Source organism: Suricata suricatta, chromosome 2 (assembly GCF_006229205.1).
Source record: "Suricata suricatta isolate VVHF042 chromosome 2, meerkat_22Aug2017_6uvM2_HiC, whole genome shotgun sequence".
NCBI classification, from domain to species: domain Eukaryota; kingdom Metazoa; phylum Chordata; class Mammalia; order Carnivora; family Herpestidae; genus Suricata; species Suricata suricatta.
Window position 1 is genome coordinate 28,982,734 of NC_043701.1, and position 14,484 is coordinate 28,997,217.

A 14,484-nucleotide genomic window follows, 5' to 3' on the forward strand; every position below is an offset into this window, starting at 1 on the left:
TTCTGTGACAGTCTGAATGAGCTTGGAAGCCCATGCTTCCCCACCGCCCCCAGACAGAAACTCAGTCTGACCAACACCTTGATTTCAGCTTTGAGTCCCCATGCAGAAAACCCAGTCATACTCTCCCTGGCATTCTCAGCTACAGAACTGCGAACTAGGTAATGGATATTGTTTTAAGCTGCTAAATCTGTGCTAATTCATTACACAGCAATAGAAACCTAATATTGGAAGGTTGGACATAGTGAATGGACTCTACTCTCTCACAGTCTCCCTAAACTCACGCCTCTTGATTTGTAATAGAACAAAGGAGAAGGGGAAAAGAGATCTCCTTTTTCGGGTGGTCATCACTGTTGATCTAGGTCATTGTTTACCCTTGATGTAGATGTGGTCTCCTCAAATAAGCCCTGATGATGAAGCAGCTGTCTGGAGCCTCGAGTCTCAGCTACCTTTTCCAGTGGATCCTGACATACTTAGGACAGTTTTTTTGCCCATGCTGGGTCCCTAATAGGCCTTCTGAAGTTAGTTTCTTCTACCTTCTATACCTTGGATCCTGGAGGCTGTAGCCTGGGACAGATATACTTTTAGTCCTAAGATATATACCTCTATTCCTTTAGGGACAGATACCTCTAGGTCTTGCCTCTTGTTAGCCTAGTGAACCTCACCAACAGCAGTATCTCAGAGAGCTTTTTTGCCTCCCTGGTAGGACAAGGCCATTCTATAAGCCCTGCAAACTAAGCAGAGATCCAACCAAGACATTAAGAATCTTGCTCTCCTTCTTGAAGTCATGTGCAAATGCCGCAGGTGACTATCTCAGAAAAGAGAACCTAGTGGGCTCCTCTTCCTTCGCCCCTTGGGAGCAAGGAAGACACAAGGAAGACAGACTCTTCTCTCTCAGTGCCCTCATATCTCTCTTGCTGCCGAGTGTGTGAAAGTCTGAGGCTAAGAAGGAAGCTTTCTTTCTACTAAAACACAAAGGATTTAGAAACTGAATTATTTGGAAAACTTCAGGGACAGGAATGATGCCACCCACTATACAATCATGCTACAAATGTAACAATGCATTTAAAACTTTTTGAAAGAATCTTATTCATATGATCTAGAGCATAATAGCTTTAAAAATAGAACATATATTTAATTTTGTATCTAGCTTGGAAGTGTCATTTAATTTTGTAAATATTAATTAAGAACCTTCTAGGCATTGTGCTAAGAGAGTGATTAAAGATCTATGTTTTGGCCTGGATAACTCTGTGTGTGTGTGTGTGTGTGTGTGTGTGTGTGCGTGTGTGTGTGAAAGAGGGGAAGGGGGCAAAGAGGTAGCAGAGAGGCAGAGAGTAAGCTCCAGGATGAATATAGTGTCATAATAAAGATAGCCACAATGATTTCACTATTTTGAACAATACAGTGTTAATGGGTAGAGAATTCCACTCTATAAAGTAGGACTGGGGGCAGCTGGGTGACTCAGTTGGTTGAGCGTCACCCTCTTGATTTTGCCTCAGGTCATGATCCCAGGATCATGGGATTGAGCCCTTCTTCGAGCTCCACCCTGGGAGTGGAGCCTGCTTAAGATTCACTCACTCTTTCTCTCATTCTCTCTCTCTCCGCCCTTTCCTCACTCAAATGAAGTAAAAAAAAAAAAATAGGATTTGAATGAGTTTGTGAGTACTTCTGGTAAAAAATAAAAATAAGAAGTAGTTTCATTTAAAAATATATTTCAGCTAAACATTTTAAGATTTATTTTTTTAATGTTTTATTTATTTATTTATTTTAAATTTTTTATTTCTTTTTAATACAGAGAGAGACAGAGCATGAGAGGGGGAGGGGCAGAGAGAGAAGGAGACACAGAACCAGAAGCAGGCTCCAGGCTCTGAGCTAGCTGTCAGCACAGAGCCTGATGAGAGGCTCGAACCCACAAACGTGAGATCTGACCTGAGCTGAAGCCAGAGGCTTAACCGACTGAGCCACCCAGGCGCCCCAACATTTTAAGATTTAAACATGGATATTACTTCAGATACTTTCTTGGCATAATGAATCCATGTACTTTGTTTTTGAAAATGCAAAATACAACAAAGCAAAAAGATAATAAGCACAAACTTTGATCAAGTCAGAGGCCTCTCTGATCTCCCAAGAAGCAGGATCTCACTGAAAAGAGATCATCACTCTACCCTCAAATCCTTGGGGCAATTTTGAAAATTTTGACTTTTATAAATTAGAAAGATGAATCGCAGCAATGTCTTTTCTTCTATTTTGAATGTGAAATTTAAACTTTATAGCATTTGTTATTATACCCAATAAAAAGTGCAATCTTTATTTTGTGGGCCTGCAAAAGCAACTTTTGAAGTAGGATGTATCTATCAACATACTTAGTAGAGGCATTTTTTACCCCTACAGTTTTGAAGAGTCTGAAAACAAGAGCCAGAATGGTTTAGATATTCATAATTGTTTACACATGTTTCAATAACAAAATACATTTGGGGGGTTGGTACTTTACTTTTAGGATCTGGGACAGCTGGAAATTATTATTATTATGGTTAAAAGTGTTCTTACTGGGTAATGGTGTTAAAAAGAATATAATCTTTCAGATGCTTCCTCTTACCATGGAATGTGTATTATTTTATTAAGTTGAATTAACTATGGATTGGCTTTTGTCTGGTCAGTTACACATGAAGGTGTCTAAGGAAATAAAAATGACTGTGGTTTATTATTATTGGTACTATTATTGTTATACGGAGAAACGTTAGTACTCCTCCTAAAGGCTAGATAGTTAATATTCCACATATTGTAGTGACAGATCCTAATTAAATATTCAAGAAATGAGACGCTGTTTCCAATATGATACAATGTATGAAATACCTTGGAGATGTGTAAAAATTCTTTTGGTATTTGCTTATCCAGAATAAGAAGAGTGATTAGTGAGGGAATCTGTGGCTCCCAGAACCCAGAGTGTTTCTTGTAAGGAGCCAGACTATATTAAGAGCCAAGAGGAAGCCAGGTTCAAAGGAAATTCATCTAATATTTGTGCTCTGTTCATCAGCAGCATGTGGCCAGTTGGCAAGAGGGCTGTGGGCCAGGCCGAGGGGTTAGCATGATCACAGATGGACTTAGCATGGGAAAGAGGATGCCGGGGAGTCCTATGTGGCGCGTGCTATTTTGGGGGCTTTGCATGAATCATGTTTTTCATTCTATGCCAGCATGGATGTAGACAAATGTATATGTTGATTGGCTATTGAAGATTTGCAGATTACCAAAGTAACTCCCAACTCTGGGGACATCGCTCAAAAAGAATTTTTTTTAAATAATGATTTATAACTAGCTCTAAATATAGTGCATTTTCATCAAAAAATTTACTTATAGTTTTTATATTTTGTTATATGAAGGGAATGCTAGTAAGACTTAACAAATAAGGGTCTGGCATAACAGACTACATATTCTCAAGAAGAAATAGGGATCTCTTTCTAGTCAGAGTGGTCAGCAAATTGGCAATTGATGGTTCATTTAATACATTTAGAAGTAGCAATTTTGTATTGGAGATTCAAGGATATGGAGCTGGCTCAAGAAATCAGGAAACACGTCTCGGTCTGATTCCAACAGTTCTTTCACATGAGATACAACTACTAACTGCAAGGAGGTTTGTTTTTTTTGTTTTTTGTTTTTTGGTTTTTTTTTTAATTGCCAGGAGGTTTGATAGCCAGCGCATAGGTTCTCATCCTTACCCGGCCACTCACTCACCATGAACCTCGGTAAATTATTAAGGATAGATCTTGGCAAAATATCGAAGTTTATTCTGATGCAGGATGAGGGGTTGAGTGTCTAAGACCTCCCCAACTTTGAAGTTTAGTGCGACATTGAAATACAAGATTCACAAATGACCTTAAAATGAATATACCTTCTGCCCACAGAGCTATTGGCCAATCCCTCCGCTAGGGATGTGCCCAGCCACTCACATCCTCCTCCACTGGCATCTTCCCCATCAATGGCCTGGGCCACTGGAGCCCTTCATCCACACAGAATCATGGCAGGGCTCCCCAGCATAATTGTCCCTTTCCCCAGGACCCTTCTTACTATATTAAATCTTGTATGTTAGGAGGACTTTTAGAGGTCCCCTGTAACCTAACCTCACTTGTAAATTTTCTTCTAAAGAAAAAAAAATGACAAGTTGTAAACAATAACCTACAAATTAACTTTTGAGGCCAAAGTCTTTTGGAAACCATATACTTATTTCAGCAGTCTAGTCTTGGAGTGGAATATAGTGGCTAAGAGCCGAGCTTATAGGGAGCAGCACCCATTGCCTGTAGCTTTGCAACCAGGAACCAGGCTTCCCGGGTCCTGAAATGGGCTCTGCTATGTGTAAGTGCTGACTGTGGGCATTTCTCCATCTGTGAAATCATCCGGCATTATCAAAGTAGCAGTCTTGTCAGCATTTTACTTTGTGTTGGTTGAGAACTGAGTTAATGAATGTATAGCACGTAGAATAGGACCTGGCACACAGTAAGGACTAAAAAAATGTTGGATACTATGAATTTTAAATATTCTCAGAAGCGACAAATCTCTAATCTGTGAAGATGTATTAGTCTTTGGGAAAGGCTAATTCTGATTTTAAACAAGTCAGGGAGAGTTTCGTAGTTTGGGTTGAAATTATGATGTGAATTTTCACAATTGGACATATTTTCTCATTTAGATCATTATCAGGTGTGAATACATTTATTGCCATTTGAAGTGATGGCTTTTAAAAGTGATAGTGTTTTTTAAAAAAGAGATTATACATACCAAAAACTTAAATTACATTATGGTTACACCTTCTGTCTGATGGCACTTTGGTTTCGTACATCTTGGTCCTTTGCTGTTCATTTATAAAAACTGCACAGGGAACACTGATCTCCATACCTTTAAAGTGACCCACCAGATAACATTTGTGAAGGATGTCTCAATGTTTGGCAAAAAAACACTTCTTCTCTTTTTGTTAAATAATTCTCTAATTCTCAGTCTCTCTATGTGACTGTTAATATGATGACATACAAAATTAGTTATGCCACTATCAAAATTAAAACACAGGACAAATTTTACATTTAATTCTGGAAGTTTTACTTTATTACATTTACCAAAAAAAATATTTTATAATTTAGCATAGGCGGTTGTTCTGCAAAGCTCTTCATGTTTTTAGATCTCATTAAATCTAACCTTAAATGAAAGCAAATTAAAAGTCTCCAATTCAGTTTACTGAATTACTCACTTTTTTAAAAATAAAAGCCTATTTTAAAGTTTCCTCTTGTATCAACCTGAAGACATTTTATTTGTCTATTTATGTTTTGCAAACTTGTATACTGAGCTCTGTCTGTAGCGCAGGCACTATTCCAAATTCTCACTATATTAACTCCATTTTTCCTTAAAAACCACTCGATGGGATCAGTAGTATTATATCTCTATCTGATGGATGGGAAACTGGCCCAACTTCTCCAACACATAAGTGGTGAGCTGTGACTCACATTCAGACAGGATGAATAATATTTTGATCTGAGTATTTAAGAGAGGCTTTCTACTTTAAAGAAAAATTTTCCCTTCCTTGGTGTTTCATAAACCTTTGAAATCTGGGTCTTTTAACTTTATCAGTAATTTAACTTTAAAATAACCTATGAGGTCTGGAAAAATAATTCTCAAGCATTCAGGTCAGGCGAGGGGGTGGTTGGATGGGGCAAAAGCCCAGGAATGTCAGTGAGAGTCTGCCCCACATTGTTGAAGAATGAGATCCTAAAGAGATGGGGGGGACCACTGGGGTGGAGAGACCTGGTCTGCTTTGAAGAATGAGGTCATGTTCAATGTTTTAAACTCATTAGTCCTGCCTAAAAAAAGGATGTGGATGAAAAAGAAAAAAAAGACAAATGAGCATCATTTTCCAAAGAAATTAAATATGTCAGGCAGTAGAGTGCCCTAATTCTGCCTTCAGGGAACCTATGTCAAACCAACTTGTAGTTCTGCAATCGATGAAATTGTCTGCATGGAATACCCTATCCCTCACTCTTGTTCCTACAACACACACTTTTGAAGGAAATGTTACAGTTGGTCAGATGCATGTGGAAAGTTTGTTTGCATTACCTAATTAAGCTATTGGGCCAACCTTTCTTTGAATAAAAAATAATTTATTATAGCTTGATGAGAGAAAGCACATCAATGGCTCTCACTAATGAGGACAGTATAAAGAGTCCAAATGATGTAGTTTTAATTTTCCCTGTGTTTCCAAGACCACCATTACCTACAACTTATAACCACTTTCTGTGAGAAGAAAACAATGTCTAAGTAGCTCCTCACAGATGTTTATTTCCAAGACAATATTCAATTTGATTGCATTTTGGGTTGAGAACCATAATAATTGCTGATTCTCTGTGCTAGTAGAGATCCTTGCAAAACCACACAGAATTCCAAAATGGTAAATTGTTATACAGATCTTAATTTTTTATCACTAAAACAGCAAATGAAATTATATATATATATACACACACACACACACACACACACACATATATATATGTATATATAAATAGTTAAAAGAGTTTCTAGGACAGGTAGGTGTTCAATAAATTGAAGTTTAATCATGTATATTTATGCAAGAAACTATCCTTATTCTGCCTGTTGTGGCTAGTGATATTTGGCATTGGATTGCGAGCTACGAGGATAAGACATTTTTACTCAGCGTTTCTCCTAAGTTTTAAATTGTATACAGCATTGTATATGCTTGTGTGTGATTGTTTGGAACAAATGGTTAAGATTTTCATCAGATATTCACAAGTGCATCTTGTTTCCTCCAAAAGGTGAAATAAAGACCATGGGCCCAGGGGACTCATTTATTTCAACTTGTCTTTTTTTTTTTTTTATAAAGAGAGAGATGGAGAAAGAGAGGCAGAGGAAGATGGACAAAGAGAATCTCAAGCAGGATCCATGCCTAGCATGGAGCCCAAGGCTGGACTCCATCCCACAATGACCCCGAGATCATGACCTAAGCCAAAATCAAGAGTCGGACACTTAGCCAACTGAGTCACTCAGGTGCCCTTAAGCTGTCTCATACAGAGCCAGGCTCTGTTGTTGGTGGGGCCGAAAACGTGTTTTGTTTTAAAAGATAAGTAATGTCTAAGCTTGGTTTGGTAGGGAGAGAACTTATTAAATGCCTAATCCAGCACCTAAGCTCTCTCCCAAATCTTGCCGCCATCCTCACTACCCTGCTGTGTCGTTTGCTAGAGTTAGTTCAGACTTGAGAAATGGGGAAGAAATGAAAAAACAGAGATAAAAACTTGAGGGTCCCTTTGGAGCAATGAAAGCCCACAAAGAAATGGGTATGAGGAATCAGAGTTATCCAAAAGGAAACTGCATTTATCTGCTTCCTTTTTAGCCACAGCTTCCTTCAAAGTTTCAAATGTCACATTTGAAATCTGGTTACTCTAACAGAATATTTTATTTAAAGACCTGCCAGGGTTCTTTTCTGTTTCCCTGTGAAGTTTAGAAAGCAGAAGGCTAATTCGTTAACTTCAAACAAAACTGAGTGTACGTATATAGCAGGAGATTGTACTCAGAGAAACTTCTGGATGCTGAAGCCAAGAAGATCCCATTCTCTTCCATACTGTATTGGTGTGGCTGCACTAATGATGGTAGAAGTTTGTTTCTTCTTGTAAAGGAAGCAGATGTGACTTGGTGAAACATGGAGAACAGATGTGCTGAGCAAAAGTTTTTATTTAAATGGTAGTTTATCTGACCATGAGTTACATTAACTCATGAGGTGAGTGTTTAACATAGCTCTTTTTCACTAACTCAGAAAGATAATTTATAGAAACACTAAAACAGATCATGAACTTAAGAACACAGCCCTCTCCGTCTTCACTTGCTTTTTAAGGAAGCTGAATACTAAATAAAAACTCCCAAGCCTAGGATATATGTGAATGTTTATTGGTCGCTGAGGGTATTACTGCAATCAGAATGTCTGGATGTGCGAAATTCTCATGGATGTAACATTTCACTCCGCTTGCTGCTACATAGGCTCTTGAAGAACACTGGTAAAGCTGTGATTGGTCCCTGCACACAGAACCTAAAATACCTGCAAAGGGCTAAGTTTAAGTCAAGAGCACTTGACAAGACTTGAAAGAATGCCTACATCTCGAGTCACTGACAATGCTGTGGATGTCTCCGCTGTACATCCTCTAGAGTGAGGTAGGAGAAGGGGACCGACTTCTCTGTTATCCGTAATGGGAACCACGCCAGCAGCACAAAGTACTAGTTTTAGGAGCCCAAGAAAATATTTTAATTTCTTTTCTAATTAGGAGAAAAAACTACTCTTCAATGTGTGTGTGTGTGTGTGTGTGTGTGTGTGTGTGTGTGTGTGTATGCATGTGAGTATATGCATAAATAGATATATATAAATACGTATATATTGTAGCAACACAGTTGAAAAGTATAATTTCAAGTATTTTTTCATGAAAGAAAGAGTCCACAAAGGCAAAGGTGCCTAGGACTCATGCACGTCTGCAATGCAACCATGCGGATCAGCTCAGGTCTCTCATTTACCTTTCTGCTCCCCAACCAGTTCTTCCTGTTCAGATTCCTTTAAAATTCCAGCATACTCGCTATTATTGGCCCCTATTTTTTTTGGTGTGCTCTGTCTTTCTTTCTTCTTCTTCTCCTTCTCTATACACCTGCAGGTAAGTCCTAGAGGTGCATCTGAACAAAAAGAGTTTCCATGATAATGATGGTGATGATGATCATGATGATGGTCATGATCATGATGAAGATGCTAATTCAGTACTGACGAGTACTTAATCATGGCCAAGGCTTGTAATAAAACTTTGCATTTATTATATAGTTGAGTACTTGGAATTATTCTATAAGATACGTTCCATTACTAATTTTATTCTTAAAAATTAAAAAACTGAGGTTTAGAGAGCTTATATGCCTTGCATTGCTTATATGCCTAGCAAATTAGGCTAGTTAGAAGCAGAGACGGGACTGTAACCCAGGCTTTCCTGACAGCAATTACAGGCATGAACCTTGGAGTCCATGGCTTTTAACTTTGATTGTTTTAAAGTGGGCTCTATGCTCAATACAAGGGTTGAACTCATGACCCTGAAATCAAGAGTCACATGCTCTACTAACTGAGCCAGCCAGGTGTTCCTATGGCTTTTAGCCATTAGGTTAGGAAGATGGTCTGACATAATGTGCTAAGATGCAAAATTTGCTCTCATAAAATAATTTCAACAGAGAAAATGGACTTTCATTTACAATAAAGACATTCTCTTCTATATATGGAGTACTAAATGCAGTATTTATTCACAGATTCAGGAACCTATTAATTCTCACTCATTAAAGGCAGAGAGATACTGACACCATAACAAATCATTGAAGGTGGAAACTGACCTTGAAGGGTCTGCTCTTAATACCTTTGAGACATATCGCCAAAATAGAAAACCCTTAAAATTATGCATGAATATGTAAATTAATGAATATAGAAATAAATACATTAATTTATAAATGACTATAAAATAGTCTATGATTTAATTTTCTCTTAGAAAGGAGTGGGGTGAAGTAGATAATAAAAATTGCCCATAGAATCTTATCTGTTTGTGTGAGGATTAAATAAGAGTATGAAAGTGAGGTCCTTTGACACTGATGAATGCATCATTGAAGTGTTGTCAAATCGTCAGCTCAACAATGCATTCTTCTCACTATGATAAAGTTTATGTGGACAAAGGTTTTTTTTTTAAGTTTTGAAAAAATACATTGTGAATGTTTTTAATAGAAACAATAAAGTAGTGAGTAAAGAATGATTAACTGTTAATTTCTCTAATGTGTAATCAACAATAATATATATTTTTAAAAAGCCTGTGCATTGGAAAACATTTTAACAATTAGTAGTAATAATAGTAGTTTGACTAATTCCATTATGTAAAATATGAGATCTGATTTAAATATTGGGACCAAGAAAGATAGTCAGATTGCAGGATACATATGGTGTCTGGTAAAATGTTAGATGTTAGCTCTAAAACCTTCCTAATAGACACACTATGGAAGGGAAGGTGATGATTCCATAACACTTCTCATCAAAATAGAGATTATGAAGACCTCAGAATTATGCAGTGATTCTAGAACATCATAAAAATTATCATTGTACGTGACCATGAATACAAATTTTAGCTAACTAAATTTTAACAGATTATATTCTGGCTGAATGAGTTTCCTAAATAGATTAATTAGATTATAAGCATAATAAGAGTTTCGGATTCCACAGTCCAGAGTAATGATTAAGGGAACCAGTTTGAAGTCTGTCAGACCTGCATTCAAACATCGCATTTGCTACTAAGGACATATGTTAAAGGCTGGGGCAGTTGTCACCTGAATTTAAGGTTGTGGAGAACATTAAATAATATAAAAAGGTAACGTGTTTAGTATCATGTCTGGCATATAATAAAAGTTCTATAAGTGTTGCATTTTTCTTACCTCTGCTGCTATTGTATCTCCCACAATACATGACATATTTGTAAGAACAAAGACCAGAGCAGAAAAGTTATTAAATAGTTGCTAGTACAGAGACCCTTCATACAACACAGGCTCTATTGCTGAAAAGCTAAATCACATTTTGCTGGTGTACTGGAGTAGGCAAGGTGACTCAAAGTCACTAATGGAAACCAATTTGACAATAAACTATTTAAAAAAAAGATAGAAAAAAATAAAGGTACTGTGGTTCCACCATGAAAAAAAAAATACTATTTTTATGCCTTCGAAAAAAAAAGCCACTAAAATGAATATATTATAGACATTACAACTTTGGAAATGAACAAAGGCATTTTAAGTAGTCATTGACAAATGCTCTTCTATTCTTTTATTATGAGTATTTGCTGAACTATTAGACGATTATCACCTGAGTTGTTTTGTAACCTTTGTGATGAGAAAAAGTACAAAAATAAATGGGAAAATTATAAAGTATTTCCAAATGCTATAACTGGAGTCATTTACACATCATCTATTAGCTCAGCATATAGATCATTAATTAATTTTTTCAGTGAGGCAGCAAATGCCAGTTTTAAATCAATAGCTAAATACTGGACAGATACTTTTCAAAAGCTGACATTTTTTCTCTCCTTGGTATTTTCCCTTTATTAACTGTAATTTATTTTGAAATGAAAGCTATTTCTAACAAATGGATCCCTGAAATGTAGTCTCCTATGCTTTTGTGATATGACCTTCCTGTAGATTTTATTTATGGCTATATTCTGGCACAGCACTTTGGGGACAAAATGTATATGAGACCATAGATCATTTATACAAATCAGTTTCTATGGATGTTATATTGTTATCCATGTCAAAAATTTTTGATTTGGAAAGAGATATTAAAAGAAATATTTCCCCATATGTGTTTTAATTTCCTTAGAACATAAATATATTTTATTAATTCCAAAGCATGACATATTCCAGCCATAATAACAGTTTATTACTTTCTAAATCCTTCTTCCTAACAGCAAAACATTATGCTATTTATGGGTAAATCAAAATGAAATAACAGTCTAGGTATGTTATATGACTTTTTTATGTTTCATTAAGAATCATGTTTTCTGTAATTGAATGCATATTTCTGATTATAATCACATTAGACAGAAAAGATGGCAAATTAGTGAGAAGAATAAAGAGCTGTCACAGTATTACCGACTACAGAAATGATTAAAAATACAAGGATAAAAATACAAAGATAAGAGTGATTCTTCAACATTCAACATTGAAGGATTACCTCTAATCTATTCATACATTGAGTTAATCCACTACAGATTTAGTAGATTTATAAGTGGAAGGTAGAAAAGTAGGCCTGTTATTGGTATATATCAGTGGTTCTCAAGTGGGGTCAATTTTGACACCCAGGGGACATTTGGCAATGTCTGACAACATTTTTGGTTGTCACAGCTTAGGGAGGGTATGCTTCTGAAATGTACTGGATAGAGGCCAAGGACTCCGCTAAACACTCTACAATGCTCAAGATAGCTCCCCAAAACAAAAAAAATATGCAGCTCCAATGTTGATAATGCTGAGGTTGGAAAACTTCAGTCCAAATCTAGCTGTTTTCTATCAGTCATGCAAATTAGCCCTTTCTCCTTCGCTGGTAATAACTAAACTACGAGTTGCCTCTATGGCAACCATATACAAATTCCAACGGGCAATATAATTAGAAAAGGACACTAAACTCAAGCAGTTAATTATGGCCAAGCAGGTATTTAACAGTATTTGATCATATAAATGATATACAATGCCTATTAACAAATTTATTACGTTATCTTATTATTCATCAAAATGTCAAAGTAATTGATTTTTTAATTGACTGGTATGCCTTATATTTGCTTTCTCACAATTAGTCTTTCAATGAAAAGCTAAAATTAATAGTTGATATCCAGAAGATATGAGTGTTAGAAGGGGAAATTAGGAGACTTGATTAACCAACTTTTTTGGCCATTTTAAGGTAGATCACCTTTAATGCTTGCTTAAAACTTAATAATGGCATCCACTGGACAAAATCTAATTTGAAATATAAAGAAGAAGTGTTATTTTTCCCTTAACCAACAAATAAAATATAATTAAGGTTCAGTTCATTTCCCTTCATTTGCTACCTATAAGCATTAGGAATCAAATACAATGGCCTACCATTTAATATGCAATAGTTTGGACTCTAGACTTCAACATAAGAACATAGAGATGGCACTATGGTTCTTGACAGAAAAGAAAAAGAACATTGTAGAAGAACAAAGGTTCATGAGTCTTGTGTACATCTGTTATCTATTAATGTGAAAACTCTGGAATAGTTGAGAATTAGCAGGAGTTCAGAAATTGTATCCCTTACTCTTAGTATTCTGAATATCATCATGGAGTCAGCTAGCAGTGAAAGCTGAAGAGGAGAAAAAAGGGAAAGTTCTCTGGATTAGAACTATCACTGGAGCCTAGGGCGAGAAAACCCAACCTCTGCTCTTGACTTGCCCAAGTTCCTGAGGCCACACATGCCTCATTAAGTGTCCAAATCAATCCTTATTATTCATTCATTATCTCTTCAGTCATTTGACAGTTTGTAAAAAGAAGGCTAAAAAATACTAGTGCTTATTAGACACTTTTCCATGTTATAAAATATAGTACTGCTATGGGACCACACATAAACTTTAAATTAAAACCTTCTGGAAAGGATTCTTATAAATGACTGAAATACTTTTCTGCAATCATCTATAGGATACATTCCACAGGAATTTTCTAATATTTTTCTTCATATCATAGTAACAAATTCCTAATATAATCCATTGTCTAAGGTAACTGCCTAGTAACTCACTTATTTTTGATGAATATAATATTTGAGAAGAGAGGCATGTCTTGGAAGATAATACATTCTTCCCCACTAATGCTTTTCTCTTACTGAAGTGTACCTTATATTCAGCATACATAATTTATGTATAGCATAATACACTTATATATATGTTATATTCAATACATTGCACAAATCTTAAGTTCATAGTTAATTAAATTTTTTATATATTTGGATACCACCTGGTTATATATGTAACTCACCATCTAGATTGGAAGCATGTCTGAGGACGAGTGATCAGGCCAGATGAGTGGAAGAATGGGTAGACAAAGACATGGGGAGAGGGGGAGAGAATACTTATCTGGCCACTACATTTAAGGAAACATGATGTTCATCCTACTCACTGAGTCTTGATGAGCTACTTCTCTCATTTATTAAGCCTCTGTGCTTCAGTGATCCCAACAGGCTGCCAGTCACTGAGACATGGCATATTTGCAATTATACTTCATAAGTGAGTTAGGAGATATGATAAGAGTATCAATTACTTCTTCTCCAGAAGGACCTACAGTGAGGGTATATGATGTGAAAAAATGTGGTAGGTTATACCTAGAATCCTAACGAAAGGAAGAAACAGGAAAGAACCACCAAAATAGACAAAGTGTCTGGATAACAGTCACCTTCCAAGATCAACAGGGCTACAAAATGGTATGTGTTGCTCACAAGAGAAACTACGGCCTTTAGGAATGATTAAGAAACAATAAGTGGAGGGAAAATATATATGCCCAAGCAAATTTAATTTCATTCATCTGGTACATCTTCCATAAAACAGCTTCACAAATTTTCCTCTAATTCTTTGAAATAAACTCCACTGAATATAGTTTAAAGTTTCAGAGTAGATTCAGATACAAATCCAAGAAACACAGCACAATTTAAAATGGAAATGCAAAGTCAATTTATAACTAAGTGTGAGTACTCAGACATTTTTTTTCTTTATTAACCACAATGAGACCACTGAGCAGTACGTGCAGGGAGTAGACACTACACTAAAAAGAAAACCACTCCCAACAAGGTATGTTAAATACCTGGCTGGGGCCCTTTCTCTTTTGAAATGAGACCGGTTTGGATTTGAAAGCATACATTTTTTCCTGACAATTTTCACTTGGCCTTTTGCACCTGGATTAACAGAT

General features: G+C 36.3%; 1 protein-coding gene across 1 annotated transcript in view; it reads right to left on the bottom strand.

Annotated features, from left to right (window-relative positions):
• CPED1 (cadherin like and PC-esterase domain containing 1) overlaps nt 1-14,484 on the bottom strand; it is a 275,534-nt gene that overhangs the window by 120,496 nt on the left and 140,554 nt on the right. The window lies entirely within an intron of this gene.